Source organism: Oenanthe melanoleuca, chromosome 5, assembly GCF_029582105.1.
Source record: "Oenanthe melanoleuca isolate GR-GAL-2019-014 chromosome 5, OMel1.0, whole genome shotgun sequence".
Classification (NCBI taxonomy): Eukaryota; Metazoa; Chordata; class Aves; order Passeriformes; family Muscicapidae; genus Oenanthe; species Oenanthe melanoleuca.
Genome location: NC_079339.1, coordinates 50,630,675 through 50,649,070, shown reverse-complemented (window position 1 = coordinate 50,649,070; position 18,396 = coordinate 50,630,675). Strand labels below are relative to the sequence as shown.

Sequence of the window (18,396 nt, the reverse complement as noted above, 5' to 3'; positions counted from 1 at the left end):
CCAGCAATCAGAGCGTGTTGGATGGGGATGAGCAGAGAGGAAATGGAGAGGTTAGCGGTAGCTGCGTCCTCCGGGGGCTCGGCTCAGAGCAGTGCAAAGGCTGGCTGCTTTCAGGGGCATGGTTCAAGGTTTTCCTTTCCCTGAAAAGGCCAATATAATAGGCAACACAGGTACAGACTCAATGAACACAACTACTACCCACTCCCCCACCAAGACATGGAAGATTAATTTCTCAAAGCTGTGCACAAGTCCTCTGCTTTCTCTTCAGAGGGGCTCCTGAGCTCCCATGCACTGACACAGTGATTTTACAATTTTTCTTCTAACATGGCTTAGCTAACATTGACATTCATGTAGTGGACAATATATGCCCAGTTTAGGCTCCCAGTTGTAGTTAGTTTTGCTTCAAAGTTTTATCTATTGAAAATAATTCACCACTGAAGGTCATCTTCAGCTTCAATCCCTTCCTTGGTTTGCAGACCATATGACATACAACATTTTAAAAACATGATCACAAATTTGAAAAGGGGAAAGAGAAGCCTGTTGGCTTTGAAACAGAAGAACAAAATCAGAAAAGCTATCAGAGATGTTCTGCATGACTTAAAGCACTTGTGTATATTTCTATTCTCCTTTGTTGAGGAACAGATCCCCCTTCTCTGATCTTACCTGGGCACCTACCAAGTTCCCATCTCTTCATATGTATTACCTTGCATAATAGGACTCCAGTCTTAAGCTGGGAACTGTCAAAAGTGAAAAAATAACTAGAAATAAGGAACAAAAAAAACAATTATATCTTGGTAAAGTTGGGGAGAAGAAGGACCAAATATATCCCTTTCCTCTAAAAAACAAACATAAATGGCAAAATAAGATCTTTATTTTTTTTGTTTCTGCAGTTAGCCTAAGACTAATACCTTAACACTTAACCTGTTTTGCTTCAGGAAAGTGAAAATTACTTCAAGGCAGCCATGTGTAGCCTAGTTGTTTTCTGGCAGGCATTCACATACCAGCATTTCTTAGGAAAATGACACCAAAAACCTAGCTAGCACTAACTTAGAAGACATGGCCAAGGGGAAAAAAAAAAAAAAATCTTACAGAAAGATAGCAAGTCTGCTTCATAAATTGTTCAAGGTCCTGGGTGGGAGAGTAAAAGAGAAAGAGAGAAAGCCAAGAGTGTCCAGTTATTCCAGCAGACTACTTCCTTTTCCTGAACCCTTCAGATGGTACTTCCAGTTCATAACCTAAAAAGGACTTGTTATACTGTCACGTGAACCTAGAAAAAGAACTTATTGTGACAAGAACATGAACTTCTGTATATAAACACCATCATTAATTCACATAATTTATTACCAACAAGAAGTTCTTAGTCACTTAGTGTTTAACATATGGTCTAGTAATACTGTAGTAAAAAACTAAAATTTTTTTCCCTTTCCACAGAGGATTTTGAAAGAGCCTCTCTACCTTCCAGCTGTACCTGTTCCGAGGAAAAAGGCAGAGTAGTCCCAGAGCATCACCTGCTGCTCCTGGAGGACACAACCCATCACTCACCTGAAGCACTGGAGAATTTCCTATGTTCATGTCAAGAAGTTGAAAGGAGCACGTTTCACTTCTTTTATCCATTCCTAATTTAAAGCTTAAACTGAAGGCAAACAGGACTAACTTTTTTTTTTAGAAGTATAATTTCTTTTTAAACTCCAGAAAAGGCAGAGTGGAACAAGGAAGGAAAGCACAACCCCAAACATATAAAAGGTACTGTTCTAAAGGATTCAGGGTATTTTCTCCTCTTGCAACAAAGGTAAATGCAGTTTTCCAAATTAGGCTGTGGCTGACTGAGGAAGCTGGTTTTAATCATATTTTAAATCTATTTGACATCAAGCATCTGAGGGGAAGATTTTTTTTTGTGAAATAGAGATAATAATTTGCTTACCTTCCTTGCAAACAGAATTCAAGAAACAAAAAACCAAGCCTCCATACACTATCATGCAACTTAAGCCCATCAGGCAGAATGCAGAACTTGCCAAATAGTCCATTCTGATTGTGTGCAAGACACACAATGAGACAGAACAATGCTACAAGAGGGTTTATTTACAGAAATGAAAATGAAACTTGTTTTGACTTTTGAGGTATCCCCTTCATTCATAACTAAACCAAGCCCAGGCACTGAAGACGATTTGTTAAATTAATATCATCAACTTAAAGATGTGAAAAAGCAAAGGAGAACGAGGTACTTCACAGTGTCATGCAATGATACTAATACTAAAAAAACAAAAAAACAAAAAAACCAAAGAAAAACCCCACCAAAAAAACCCCCATCTCACACAACTGTCACAAGGTTTCTCAACATACATATTAAAAACATACACAGCAGAAGAATTGTTCCTACCTACCTGCTTACATGAAAAAAATTCCCAACACAAACCCCAGTGACACACAAGACTGCAGTCTGTGCTTCCGACAGATTAATACATAGTTTCCCACTGCTGAGAGCTGGTCTTGATTCAGTTAAAGCCTAAGCACTTAGGCTTTCCTGCTGGGAAACAAACAAGTCAAGTCGGTTTCAAGCATCTCCTATTAATACACAGAAACAATTCTCACAAGCCTGAAGGCAAAAAAGAAAAACAGTAGATAAAGGCTGCACTAAATGGTAACAAACTACAGCAAATCAAAAAGCTGCACTGAAACTTACTAGTTCACTAGAAAACTCATTGCAAAAGTCTGTTTACTTCATGGAGGAAGTCACCACTACCATCAGTGAGTCAATATCTACAAGAATGTTTTACATAATGGGAAAATTTTTATTGGGCAGAGGTTCACAGTGTTCTTTCTTTCCAGAAACTGCAGATGTAAAGATACTTCTGTTAACCTAAACCAAAACCAAGAAAAGAAACTATCTGAGATGCACGCTCCATTTCACAACACAGCTCTAATTTTACTGGCTACTGCTCTTCAACCTTCTCAGCATAGGAAAGACTTACACTGATATTAAAGGCTGGAGATGTGAACACTGGAAACAGAGGAGAGGTAGCTGTCAGACTACCCCCAAATGGTATTAAAACACATTAGTCAGCATAAAACTTTGGTTAGCACATTGTTGCCATTTCTGAACTGTGATACGAAGAACTGCAGTAGTTTAAGGAACCAGTTTTGTTCTTGTAGAAAATTAGTGAGCCAGTCAGAACGTATTTACAAGAAAGCATGACACCATCTTAGCTCTTCCATTGTCACTTTTAAAAAGCTAATAAGAGAGCCAACAATCATTAATCAGTAATGATCTGAAAGGAGTTCCTTCCTTATTTTAACAAGGAAAATATGGTCTAACACCACTACAGTATAAAATCCAGTACTTCACTCAAAGTAAAGTTGCTTGAATGAAAGAATCCTTCTCAGTTTTCAGAGGGCTGATAACAGTCTAAGGATTTAAAAACCAAAGAGTAAATTCAAAACACTACCCAGGTTATATTTTTCCTCTTAATCTGATAAAAATTACCTATTTAAAAACTGAAATTTTATTTTAGTTGCTGTTTTTAAAATATTTTGAATGATACTTAAGAGGAAGCGTTTTCATCACACAACTTTTTGAAAATTGGAAATTGAATAAATATTTTGAATTCATGTCATGGATCATACATGCACAAGCAACAGGATTAGAGTTCTAAAAAAAGACTTTAAATTATGAAGCTGCTCATAAACTAAAGCCTATGTGTTAAATTTCAAAAGTACAGAGAGACCACATTTGTTTTAGTATTGAAGCAGTTTAATTCTATCACCATGACAGTGCAAAACAACTTTCCTAGCAGGCCACAAAGCATTTAGGGGGACACCTGAGTAGCAGCTCAAATTCAGAAAGTTCAGTTCATATTCAGCCAACCCTTAGTGCTGGTGCTCCATAATGCAATATATGAACAACTATTTCTGTAGTTCTTATTTTTTTATCTGCCTTTGGTGATGCAAATCCTTTCTAAAGCATTCAGTCCTACTGAAACATTCTCATCTCTCCACAATACATCAAGACATCCCATCTCACTTTTCTTCTGATGGACAATTTACCTATGTAATTGCCAGCAAAAGCCAAATTGATGGCAACAGAAGAATGAATGAGAAAGGTCTTCTGACTCAAGAAACTATATGCTTCTTTTTAAGTTAAACCTAGTGATGGGGGCTGCCTCCACTGCACAACAGCACCAGCCTGTAATTATGGAAAAAACAAAAAAGCCCATGCAGAACAGAAAACAAAAAGCATGTTTCTTTCTGTTATCTGCTGATGCACTCATTCATCTGAAGGCCTAAATTCTATGCCTGGAACATACAGACCAGGACCAGCAATGCAGCTGCACTGCTCAAGTAAAAAACAACATCTCCATAATTACCAAAGCATTCTCTTGGATCCTCAGCACAGTTCCCAATGTGTCCATGTGTCACCAGTTCACATGGAAAGCAAACAGCAGCACAGCTCTGTTTCCTGGGACAGTGAACACTGCTCCTCACCTGCAACTGGACTCTTCTGGTCAGTCCTGTACGGTGCTGTATTTCCATGGAGTTCACCATCTTTATCCATACACAGATATAAGTCCTCACCCTCCATGAACTGGCAGGCTGCACTCCCAATTTGCCTTATTGAAAAACTACAGCCAGAAAAATAGTGGCTTTGTGCTCTGCCTTAGGTCTTCCACTCAAATCTCAAGATCTTCCTACAAAGTTAAACATCTGGAAATCATGCTGGAGCAAGTTTAATCGGCTGCTTTGCAAGATGGCCCTACAGAGCTCAGAACCCTTGGAGCTACTCTGATAAGCTTGGTAAGAGCTTACCCATTAACTTAGCCATTGCCTCAATTCAGTCAGGAACATAATGGCAGAGAAGCTTCACTAATTCTGTTCCAATGTTGTATCTCCACATGGTACAGGGAAGAATTCCAGTACAGTGATCCGAAACACAAAACTCAATGCAAATTAGGGAAAAAACTCAAAACAAAACCACACAAGAAATAAAATGTCAATAAAAACCTAGACTAGAGATAAAGGGTGAATTAGGAAAAAAAATCCTTGCAGCAGCAACAAAGAGCTGTGTTCCAGCCTTTAGTCCAGCCCCTGATTTAGGTCTCTGGTGAATGAGAAAAATGAAAGCAGGCAGGACACCTCTCCACACCAGAAAGATCCTATTTCTGTAATGGAGACTTGTGCCTTTCTACAGTGCCCTTCCCACAAATTCTCCTGTAAGACAGACTGGCTTCCCAGACTCCACAGCTCGTCTGAGTACACACTAGAGACAACCCTGAGCCTCCTGTGTTTAGACAGCCACCAGAAACAATTACACCTGGGCAAACTGCAGGCAGTGTTTACTGATTCTGCGTGTGCAACACTCCAACATCTATTTCCCCCATGCATTTCTTACTCCATATCAGTACCAGTTTTACCAGTTAATGCTGAAAATTCATCAGCCTGACTGCAATTCTCATACTGCCTGCTTTTCCAAAGTTAGTCTGGATTGTCTAACTAGTTCTGCCACAGTCATAGCAAAGCTGTGATACTGTCAAAGAGGACTGATGGACCACAGTGGGTATCTGCAGAAAGAATGACCCCAAGTCACCACTTATCTTGGTTAGTAAAAACAGATTAATACTCTACATCATCTTAGAACAATGGAAGCTGAACTCTTCTGTATTAATTTACTGCCATTGTACACTAGCCTCTTTACTCTTGATGTGAACATCTGGGTAAGTAGGATAGCTCTAGGGAAACACCACCTCAAAAGTCACTTGTATACAAACATTAAAGCTTTCTTTAAAAAAAATAAATCTATTTACAGGAAAATGAGTAGAGACCAGAAGAACAGAGAGACATCACTTTAAGGAATGCATCATATGGGCTCAGAGAGTTCTAACAGGGAATAAGGCCATACAAAAACATTATTAAAACACTCCCTAAATGCCCTTGTTTCTATTTTACTTAATGTATGTAATATTTGGCAATAGGCACTGATGCTTGAGCCCTGGTAACTGACTACAACATTAAGATATTGATACATCTTTATTTGGCTTTCCCATTTCTTCCTTGGAATTTACTATGCTTGCAGTAGTGGAAAAAAAAAGGCAAAACAAAAAAACTCCCAAACCTAAAATCATGACAAAATTGTGACTTGGTTTTTACAGTTCACTTCACAACATCATGTAACATAAAACTCGTGCTCAGCAGTGGTTTAAACACTGGGCTGGAGGTACAAAGTGAGTTCCAGTACTCTGCAGCTCTTGCCCTTCTCTGAGTGATGGAGATACACGATTTCATTTTGGTGTCAGTAACAGCATCAAGCCTGACACATTGCATCTAGTCCTACCATCAGGCTCTAGCATTTCATTTAATAACTCAGGACAGCCATCCATATTTATTATCAAGAGCTTTCCTGTACATCAAATTCTTGCACAGGTGCGTGGGACGTACTCCTTTCTCCAAAGATACCTCTGCAAATAAAATCCTTCATTTATGCCAAATCTTGTTTGATCATTTATTTGCTAGCTTTTTTTTTTTAAGCAGAAATACACCATCCCACACATTTTTGGTGTTTATATCACAACCCTACTCTTATCACTCCCCAGACCTCCCCTCATTACCTTCTTCACCTAAAAAAAAATAAAAAAGACACAACCTCAATACACTATAATATGTTGTCACTTCTTTTCTGTCCTGACTCCATCCTGTCTGATCAGCATGCCAGTGGGATATGCTGTAGGATGCCATTCTGGCTGTAGAAGCAACAGCTTCTAGATTGAAGAATTCAATGAGATTCCAGATTGAGGAATAAGCACAGCAAAATGCAGTGACAAATCTTAGCCTGTAAACAGTTAGTCTCCCAACCACTTGAAAGTCAAGGTAGGAAGAAGAAGCAAGGCTAGGTTTTGTTAATTTTTATGTATCTACTAAGACAATGCAGAATACTATTAGCCTTCTCTCTATACACTATCCTGGACAATGTTAGAATCAAGGCTTTCTATTCAAGGTGACCAAGCACAGTTTTGTTCTTCCTTTCTAATTCATTCCCACCTTTGGTTTGGCCTCACTCACCAAGCCAATCCCATAAGAAATGACAATTTGATACAACATCATATGGCTGGACAACATCATGGCTGTTACCTCTGAATTGCCCCTTTAAGGGTTGTTATTATTATTAGCCAGTTCTAAATCATTATTAGAAAACTGATAAAACAAGTTCTCTCACACAACAACTCGTCCATTTTTCCTGTTATCACACTGAGTTATTCCAAAATAAATTATTAAGATCAAGAAGAATTATTACTCTGTCTATTATTTGAACCTGTTATATTTTGAGGAACTAACGGCATCTGACAATCACACATTTTAATCCTGGCCAAGGTTAGAAAGTCAACAAAGATTTTTGCAAATTTCTCTATTTCTCTTTTTGAAAACAGAAAATTGCATGTGACACCCACTGGCTCTCTCACACCACTTCAACAGCTGTTAAACTCAAGTCAAGTCTGTTAAGCTAGGCTTCCAGCTGCTAGATCTGAAATTATTTAAACTTTCTACCTCTAAGAAGTAGATTTTTGCTATGCTACATATTCTTCAAAAGAAAGAAAAAGGGCTTAGTCTCAATTTCTTATGAAAAAATGCATTTCTTGCATTTCTTGCTCACTGCTTTTTAATGCTACTAAACTTTTTTTGTTAGCTGGTTATAGTTACCTTGATTCTATAAATCACACTAAAAATACTTCTACCTGTAATGAAAAGAGAACCCAATGTGACTAACTTCATTGCTCTTTGCCAACAACATTTCTAAAAATGAAGTTTGGGGGTTTTTTTTCTACTCACAGCCCTGTGGTGTGGGAAAACTCAAACACCTCAGCAACCTCGTTCTGCTATCTTTGAAGCAATCTTACCAGCAAGGAGTACTTAACAAATTCACTTCTAATTTAGTTCATATCTCAGCTCTAACTACTGCAGAGAGAGAGTCAAGGGTCTGATCACAGGTGTGCAGTACAATTCCAGATGCCAAGTCCTGTGTAGAACTGGCAGATAAAGAGTTTAGCCATATGGAAGATCTCATGATGCTTTTTGAGCATCAACCTCACACCACAGGGGACAACTTACAGCATTTAAATGGTACTCAGTGCCTCTGAGTGTGTGCAGGCACCATCTTTGCTCCCTTAGGTTTTTCTAAAGTCAGTAGTCAGTCAGGGCTTATGCAAAGAAACATCACCACAATGTGTTCAAGTTAAAACACAACTCTTTAAAATTAAATGCTAGTAGATAGGGTAAAAGAGATCATAGGGACTCCAAAGATTCACAATGTAATGGTCAGTCTAATTAATTTCAGGATGTTTAAATCAAATATTTCTTGAGACTGCATTTCTTTAATGTTACAGTATCCCCATCCACATGGTAGCAGGGTATGAACATAACAGAGTCAACATTTGAACAGATGAGAGCTACAACAGAGGCAGCTGCTAAAATCTAAATCACCCACACAAAAAGCACATGATTGATTCCTTCCATACCTCCTTCCCATGAGGACAGTCTTTTTAGTATTTTATCTAATCACTCCAAACTGAAAAAATCCCCACGCCTTAGCAAGCATTCCTGCCTTTGAGAAGTTTTTTTAATAAAGAGAAGACCTTAAAAAGAAAGATACAAACATGGAAATAGTTCTAGGCAGAAGCCTGCTTCCATTAAGTATATAAATATTTCAATCCCAGCAGCACCACCTAATGGAGAGCTCACCAATTTCCCCCCTTCTTTAACATGACAAATATTTGAGTTTGGAGGTGTTAACAACTGGTACTTTAGTACATGGCCTGATTATTACCCTATAAAATCTGATTAGTTACAAGAGAAGCCAAATCATTTCTCCATAGAAAAACACAGTCCTTTTTTCTGCAGATACCCACATTACATTCATACAGAAATTTCTTAAGAACACAGGACATTTGTTTAACTAGGAGACAAGATTTTAGTTAGAAATGTATAAAAAAAAAACCAAAAAAACCCAAACAATAACTGCAGCAGTGACAGCTCCCCTAGGCATGTTTCAACTTGCCCTCAGAAAGGAGAACAGAGATGTCACTACCTCTGAAGTGTACAAAACATTGACAAACCCCAACCTGAGCTGAAGCCATGCATTCCCAGACATCTTCAGGCTGCAATTTTGATACTAAACAGCCTATGGGAGATGTGCAGCAATTTATTGTAAGCACCAATAAAGTGTACAGCACGATGCCTGTTGTAAATATCCACCATTTATTTATCTCTTCCCAACAGACATGACAGAACTTATGTATAACTGGATACATAAGAAGTCAGTTTTTTCCTCACTGCCTTTTGTCCTCTGTGTCCATTATATAAATCACAACACAGTAAATAAGGGTTCAACTACTTTGAACTTTTCCAATTAACTCAGCATATGGACACTTGTTCTGGAATAACTGCCTTTTTATGTATGGTTCAGAGGACCTTCAAAGTCTGCCCAAGCTCATCTCAAAACAATCAACTAATATACTGAGAGTTCATATTGAAAAATAACCAAACAAAAATACCACCAAAATCTTAGTCATTAATTCTGCAAAATTACAACACCACACTTTGGATATGTGTACTGAAAGCTTTATTTACACAAACAAAATAATTCCAAGCTTCTTCCTCATTTATTTTGAGAGAGTCTCCTCTGCAAAAATATACAGAATGCAGTGGGTAGATATTTATTTGCTTGTCCTAAATCTGTCTTTATAAAGCAAACAAAAGCACACACAAAACCAACCAAACAAAAAAAACCCCAACACAGCAACAACAAAAAACCCCAAACATCAACCAAACCACACAAACTACCAAAAGAGTAAATTCCCCAAAATTCCCTCAAAATCTTACTGGCTAAAATACTGAAAGCTGCATGTCTAAATAATCCTTTTCAAAATGAAAGTGCAGTTCTCAGGAATTTGCAAGAAGGGAAGAGGAATACGGGAAATGTATGGTGCCAGCTAGTGAAAAATATCTGATGAAATTCAATACTCAAACAACAATAAACTTGTTTTATCTTCCTAGAAAGTGCAAGAGAATTCTTCTGTCCATACTCAAAACTACACAGCTACAAAAACCACCTGCCAAACAGTATGAGCAACACAGCAGCAATATCTACTGGCTGAACTACAGCATAGGATTCATTGGCATTTCCATCACATATTGACGCCATGGGTGAGCAGTGAGATGTATTTGCTAATCTGAACTATAGCACGGTCAGGTTCTGTAGATAGAAACATGGTTCATCTCCTGACAGAGAACAGGATACTGACCTCAAGGGATACTACATGTCATTAATTTCTAATGAAGTCAGCACAAATCCTTTATTTCCCGCTCCCCACCAAAACACTAAATTTGAGAATGCAATGAAAATACTACTACATCAAAGGGTTCCAAAACTGCTAGAGATACACACATGCAATTCAGCAGTCTTCATTTATTTAGATATCCAACCTCCTTCTACTCAAACTGCCAAATGGCAGCATTTTGAGAACATGGCATTTTACAACCACAAGCACTTTTACCTTCATCTACTGAACGTGGAACTGGTACCCTAATCAAGCTCAACCACAACAGTCATAATGATAAAAACATTCCCTGAATAGAAAAGAGGACAATGCAAAGGATGGAGTAAGAGCAGGTGTAGAATCATAGACATATGTACTTCAGACAATAGTAGGATACACTGCAGGGTATCTCTGGTGTCCTGGAAGAGAAGAGCATGTTAATTCACCTGGAATGGGAGGTGGGGCAGAGAGGGAATCACAGAAGCAGGTAGCTAGAAAGAGGTCAAAGAAAAGTGGATTTTGCAGACAGAAATTACTTGTCAGAGTGTGAAAATAAGTACAGCCCTGGAAACAGGTATTTCAAGAGAAAAAAATAATGATGTAAATGGAGGTAAAGGAGAGAATGCAGATACTTTGCTCAAGTGCAAGGACAAACCCACCTTGGAATAAAAGTCATCCGTTAGCAACTCTAAAACTGTAAGAAATCTGATTGAAAGCAGGTCGAAATAAGTCACTTCTAAGAATCAGAAGAAGCAGCTGGATAAATTAAGAGCATTTATACTGCCTGGAAAACAAGATGGAAGAGAAGCACAGCATGGACAAGAGCAATCCATTGGTAACTGAAGAGAGTAAAATGCAGAAAGAGGAGTCACTTGGGATGGCTTAAAGGAGATTAAAACAATAACAGGTTAAATGAAAATTATGAAGTTATACTTCCTGTGTAAAAATCAAGACTTACATCTGCAAGTCATTAATTTAAAAGCCTCAACACACAAAGCAGCCCACTCTCACAAGGTTCCTCTCTGTGTAAAGACACAGAGTGGGCACAGTCAATCTGGTACAGCACACAAGATCTTCATTATAAAAACATCTAATAATTGTTCTAATTATCTCCCTCTCGCATGTACAGAGATGAGCTTACAAAACAAAATCCATTCACATTGCTAAAATTAGGTTTATGAGCTGGGCTTTGCTGTTACAAAGTGCCACCACAGGTATCATGCAAGCTGGCTCCATAAAATAAGTAAAAAAATGTTACTTTTCTAGAACATTCAAAGGAGAAAGCCAGGAACAAGTACAAGCATGGGAACAGCTGCCACTGACAAAATTCTGTCCTGTACACTCAGCTTCATCGAGCACTGCATGTTTGCTGTGAGCATCAATGGAAGAGAAAAGCAAGTGCTGTTTCCTGTCCCACAGTGCTGATGGTGCAGGATAGCAGAGCCCTGCAGAGGCTGGACTGGATGCCTCCACACAGCACTTGTAATTCACTCACTTTATCAACAGATGACGCCTGCACTGCCCTGCTGGGTCTCAGCACCTCATCATTTTTATGTCCTCAGATCATAGGAAAGTACCGCTATTCCCATGTTATTAAAGACCAGGAAAATGGTCTGTATATGGAGCAAGAAGTTAGACACAAAATAAGCCACTAGCTGCATCAAAGTTATTTTCAGAACTCCCAGTCAGCTACCACCTAAACCTGCACAACACCCAAGTAAGTACCTCTTTTCTTTCCCAGCATATATTTGACACTTAAGGAAACATCCTGACAAGGCTGATAACCTCAGGAAGCACATCAAGTTCAGATACGTGAGAAAACAATAAACAAAACAACAGTGGATGAAGCATCAGCAGACTCTAAGTCTTTACTCATCCTGGTAATCCTAAAAAAAGTCCTAACCACTTGACTGAGACATCATGCTTCCCCTCACTCTGTTTCTTAGGCACACTGAGTTTTGATTCTTCTTGGCAGGGCAAAAAGTTTCAAGAGAAGGAAGTGACACTACTCTTAACTGGCCTGTGGCTTGATGATGAGAATACTCCCTAGGGAAGAAGGAAACTGGGATTGGAATCCCCCTTCTGCCCCTGGGACTGTGATGATGTCACATCACTGAGCACTGCAGCATCAAACCCTGCTGGTCTGGCCCCAGCTGAAAGCCTACAGCACACACATCTACAGGAATGAGAAAACCAAAGCCCAGCCTCCAGGTCTCCTAGCCTGACACTGGTATCTGCAGTGGAACATCTTCTCTTTCTTGATAGATGTCAAAGCTTGCAGGAACAAAGTGGCAGCCAGGAAGGCACTTATCTTACACTAGCATCTGCAACACACTTTTCAAGACTGATGAAATCCAAATTACTTGTTTTCCTAGACACCTAAGAAAGCTGTAAAGACTCATGGCATTTTGAGCTTGTCTTCAGTGCATATACCATACTTTATCTACAAAATCATGTTTTTCACATTAATGCAGAAACCAAAACATGAGACAAAATTCCTGTATTACTCCAAACGTCAAATTTTTCTAATTATGAGCTATCATACAGTCATCATTAAAACATGTAAAATGGAAGATTCATGACTTCTTTCAATATTTTTAAAAAACATTTATTATTTGTGAGTGAAAAGATTCACTTCAGAGCATTTAAATCACTACAGAATTAGTAGCAACTTTTATTATGGCAAATAATCTACAGAATGTTTCCTCTGTACATCAGAGAAAACTATTTTATAAATCAATATTTCATGAAATTACATAAAATAATACCAGAACCATGAAATATTCCAACTTAAGGAATTCCTGCTATGCCCACTGAGGATCTAACATCTGCAACTGGCAAAAAATCAAATCTTGATGTCCAGGTACACAACACCCCAAGTTTCAGTACAAGGAGTGAGCAAGAGATGGAATCCATCACACATACACAACACTGAACTTCTGCACACACAAACATGTTGAGACTTTGCTTCCCAGGCTGCCTTGACTAGATGAACAGCAGAACTTGAAATTCTACTAAAATCACATTTTATACATGCAGAGTAAAGCAGCAGGGAAGAACAACAGCATGGAAATCAAAGGCTTAACATTTTTTGGGGGGTGGAGATGATTAGTGACCTACAGTTGTATATAATTTTAGAGACACTCGCCCTGTTAACCTAGTTACAAAGCCAACAGTCAGGAGCAATTGAAGTCACAGTGGCTATGATATTTTTCATCCAGAAAAGATGATCTACATGAAGAAAACAAACATTTCCCCAAAGACCATGTGGTATCTCTCCCTCTCTCACACACACATGGAATTCTCAATACCAAATCACCTTTTGCTTCATTCTCTAGTTAAGTTCTAACTTGTTTCCACTGGATACTTTCCTTACTTCCCTTAGATATCCTAAGAGCTTTTTTACATTTATTTCTGTTTCTCTTCTTTCCCATTACAAAAAAGAAGAGAACAAATCTTCCTACATTGTGGGCACCTAAAGATACTTCATTGTAAGTTGACTCCCTGTTTCTCCCAGTTCTCTAGTCCTTTCTCCTGCCGTAAGGAAAAACAAACAAAAATGAAACATTTGTGATTTGACAAAACTAAATATACTGACTTTAAATGATCCATTTATGAGGGCATGGGCCTCCAGCAGGCAGAGCTGAGAAACCAATTATATTCTGCCAGCCCTTTACTACTGTAGTTTCTACAGCATTACTTCATCACCACAGCTTAAAAAGTTTAAGATACAACCTAGTGCAACTACAGCACTCCCTCTTGTGCTACAATCACACCTTTATTCTGCTGCACAAAACCACACAATTCTCCCTAACTTGGCTTCTTTTCCCCATATCTCATTTTGAAATCTCCAGTTTCTCCCACCACCTCTGGTGTTCCTGAGCCAGACACCAAATATTCAAGGGGGTTTCAAATACAGGCATTCTATACAGAAAGTATCCACAGCTTAAAAAAACAAACAAACAAAAATTTAAGCCTTGGAAATTCTTTAAAGGAACTGTGCACCAGTGTACAGATAACTGAAACCAATGTGTAATGAGCAATCTTCACACATCATAAGATGCTGCACCTTCAACTAAGAAACACCATCATAATAAAAAAACTCTAATGAAATCAAATAACTACATCATCTAAGACATAAGAGATCAGAATGTTTTATTTTTACAATATTTATTCATACAAAGCCACTTTAGGATATTGGAGTAGATTTAAGTAATTCCTATTTTTAAACTGCCTTTTTGTCTGAAGAAGAACTATGATCAGCTGCTTATCAATCAAAAATGAAGGTTTTTGGCTTTTTGTATTTTCAGCATTGCCATGTTTACTATAGAACAGCTGGACTTCAGTACCAAAAAGCCATTCCTCTTCATTCCTTAAGTGATCCTTATGGACAAGAACAATGTAAAATCTAAAATACAACATGATCCCAAGATCATTTAAAAGACAAACTGTATTAACATGGACGAGTAAGACTTGATAAATAATCTTTGGTCACTGATGCTAACTACTGCCATCTTACTGAGTTTTCCAAGGTATCAACAGTAAATATGCTTACACGATACTCAGATTCTCTGAATCCATGCAAGAATGGCTTCTCAAAATTGGTATCATCAAACTTGATTGCAGGAGGACTTCAAGAAAGCCTAAAGACTGAGTCATTTAGCATGCCCTTTTGATAAGAATTCATTTTCTTTGATACTGAATGCACTTTATAATTCTATATTCTAGGTCCAGCTATTATTAGAAGCATCTCAGCAAGTCATATTTCGGTAAAACACCTACCATTCTGGAACAACCCAACTTTTATAACCCCCTAGTGCCGCCTGCTTGCAATGCCCAAGCTCATGATACATCAGTGTTTCCGTTACCAAGCTCTATGACAAGGGGTTTCCCAGGGCAGCCATAAAAAACTGATTCTGTCCAAATGTTCGAATATTTCTCACCTTAAATGAATAGCCCTTTCCCTAATCACCACAAACAGCACTTAGATCTTAATCCATATGTGGTACAAGCCAATGGTACATTTAAAAGGACAACATGCAGTATGTGCTATGGTCTCTCCTGTTTTGAGCAACCATCACTGTAGCCTTCTAATCCAGGCTCACAGGCAAGTCAATAGCCATTTTAAATACAGATTTTTACTAACTATTTCAAATTATACTATTTCATTTGGCTGAGCTAGACACTGCTAGTACACCTTTGCATCATGCACTATACTCCTTTTCAGTCTAAGGATGCAAGTTCAGATTAGTGCTCAATAATGCTACGTGCATCCTATGGGACAAATCTGCAAGGGAAAACACACCATTCTACACAAGCAATAGAAAACACGTAAATTACAATATACGGTACATAAGGCTCAGATCTCAGCAAGCTAGAGAAGTCACAGACCCAAAGAGACAGTATATTTCAAATTGTATCACTGGAACTTCCCACATTTTACTACTACAGAAACAACCTAAGATGAAAGATGCCCGAATGCGTGGTACAGATGCACGCAGAGGAGCACATATAGTCTGTCACGTCACACACAAGCTCCGATCGGCACAACACGAGATTATGCCTCCCAACATTCATACAATTTCTCCTGCTTTTCTGCAAGTAATTCAGATCTCAGGCACTCAAAGACACAAATAAATCAAGACATAAATGCCTTACCTTCCTATCTTACAAGCCACTGCAGTTCGCAGATTATGAGTCAGTCATAGGTTAATCTGCAGAGGAATGACTCAGTATAAACTTTTAAACATTCATTATTTTTTCTAACCTACAACACGGCGATTCATTCAACGCGCTAAAACGCGGCGTCGCGAATCAGCGCATGAAATGAATGGCGTGAAAACAAAATACTTTTCTTTCCGCTCACGGCAGGCAGACGGGGATAGCGCAGCGCCGGTGCAGGCAGGCGGACTTTGCGAGAACACAAGCGCTCCCTTGCCGAGGAGCCGCAGCTCCGGCGGGTCCCCATGGCCGGGGAGCGGCGGGGGCTCCGCCGCAGCGGCACCGGGGGGACGCGCAGCCGGGACCGCGCTCCGCGCCAGGCGCGGCGCTGCCGGCAGTGCCCCTTTAAAGGCCGTCGGCCCGCCCCCAGCACTGCATATGGAGGGAGCCAGGAGCGAGCGAGCCTTCTGCATTCAAACGACACATCAAACGCCGCAAGCGCCAGCGCGGCTCCGGCTCCGCTCCGGCCTCGCCGCCCTCCGCTCCCCGCGCGGGCACACGCGCACCGCGGGGAGCGGGGCACGGAGCGAGGGGAGCAGGGGAGGAAAGGGGCAGGCGGGAATAAGTAAGCAAGAGAGAAAGGGGCACCTGCAAAGCCCTGGAGTGCGAGTGCGTCCGGGCAGGAGAGTCCGCGCCGCCCCGCCGCAGGCTGATCTACCCCCGGGCACCGGCGGCCGCCGAGTCCCGGCACGGGCTGCGGGTGCAGCGCTCGGCCCCTGCCTGGCAGCAATGCCTCGGTCAGCGCCGAGCCCCCGCCGCCCGCCCGGCCCCGGCCCCCTGCCCGGAGCGCCCGAGCGCGGCAGGCGAGCGCGGCCGGTGCCGGAGCCCCGCGCGGAGCCGCCGCCACGGCGGCACCGGAGCTCCCGCCCTCCCTCCTCCTCCTCCGCCCGGCCGAGCCGAGCCGAGCCCCGCGGCCGCCCTACCTGCGAGCGTGTGCGGGGAGCGGGGCGGCGGGCGGCAGCTGGAGCCGGGCGAAGGCGACCGCCAGCCCGGCGGAAAGTCCCGACCGCTGTGCGCCGTCTCCCCCCGCCCCGCACTTCCTCTCCCGCCCGCTCGGGCTGGAAATCCCCGGCGAAGCCCGCTGCTCTCTCGGCTCCTCCCAGTCACCGAGGGCGGGCCCGGCACAGCCGCTCAGCGCGCAGGCGGCAGCCGGGGGCCGGGCTTGCCCTGGCCGCTGGCCCCGGCTGCACCTGATGCTGCTGTCACCCCCCTCCCGAGGGCACGGCTCGGGGCAGGGGCCCGCGGCCGGCGGAGGAGGCGCGGCCTGGGCACGGGGCTGCGGGGACAGCGCGTCCCGCTCCGGGCGCGGGTGGAGCCGCGGGGGCTCGGCCGGAGAGCGGGCGCTGCTGCGGGCACCGGGGGAAGGAGGGGCGCGGGGATGGCGCCGGGCGCGGGGCTCCGGGAGAGCGCGATCGGCGCGGCCGAGAGCCGCTGTATCCCCTGCCTGTCCCGAGGGAGCTGCAGCAGCCCCGCTCAAAGAGGCGCCTCGAACACAATAGCGTTTATTACACAAAGAAATGCCACTGGGAAAAATGGGAGGGAGGGAGAACAGCAGTTGGGAGCGGGAGAAGGGTCTGGAAGTGATCAGGAAAGCGCAGCCAGCCGGAGCCGCTCGCCCCGGGAGGGGCCGGTCGGGGCCCCCGGCCGGAGGTGCCAGCCCCGGGTCCCGGTGCCGAGCGGGTTTTGGGATGTTCCGTGTCCCGGGCTGCGAGACGCACCCGCGGCCCCTCCGCAGGCACCGGGGAGGGGGCGGCGCTGGCAGCCCATGGAACCTGTCGCTCCCGGCAGCCAGGTGAAATAAATGCCTGCGTCGTGCTCCGCTGGCATCACGGCGAGTCCCGACCGGGGGTGGCATTTGTTCCGCCTGTACCGGCCGTCTCGCTTTTACTCGGGGCTGTCGTGGCTGGTCGTGTTCCCGCCGCCTCACCGGGATGCGGGGAGGGAGGAGGGAGGGAAGGAGGGGGAGAGGCGGCTCTGGCGCAGGAGCGGCGCGGGGGCTCAGCCGGAGCCGGGAATGCCCAGCCGAGCTGGGGATGGGGGCTGAGCCGGAGCCTTGCTCCAGGGTGGGCTGGAGGGATTGCCCCACAGGGACCCTCGGAGTCCCGGTGCAGCGATGGGGCTGGCAGCCGGGAGAGCCGCAGCTCTAAGGAATGTGCAGAGCTGAACACGGAGAAATCTGTGGTGTTTGGCTAATTTCAGTGGGATGAGGTCACCGTCCTTTTTGGATGTTGTTTATAGAGGGATCACTAGGGAGGAACAGTTGGATGCGTGATCCTGAGCGGACAAGCTTTGCGTCATAGTTGCCGCTTGCAGCATCTCCACGCGTCCCGAGATCCATCCTGACCCTCCTCGGTCTTCATGTCCCCCGGCTCTCCGC

General features: G+C 42.6%; 1 protein-coding gene across 11 annotated transcripts in view; it reads right to left on the bottom strand.

The window, feature by feature from the left end:
- Positions 1 to 17,118, bottom strand: part of TRAF3 (TNF receptor associated factor 3) — a 70,352-nt gene extending 53,234 nt beyond the window's left edge. For 3 of the 11 annotated variants that reach the window (XM_056493181.1, XM_056493189.1, XM_056493191.1), the window contains exons 1-2: positions 16,943 to 17,099; positions 15,957 to 16,012 (exon numbers count right to left, since the gene is read on the bottom strand). The gene's annotated coding sequence lies outside the window, so the exon portion shown is untranslated. Of the gene's footprint in view, positions 1 to 2,381; positions 2,525 to 15,956; positions 16,013 to 16,607; positions 16,740 to 16,942 lie in introns of all 11 variants that reach the window. The other 8 variants (XM_056493182.1, XM_056493183.1, XM_056493188.1 and 5 more) reach the window with 4 other exon arrangements.
- Between the last annotated feature and the right edge of the window lie 1,278 nt (positions 17,119 to 18,396).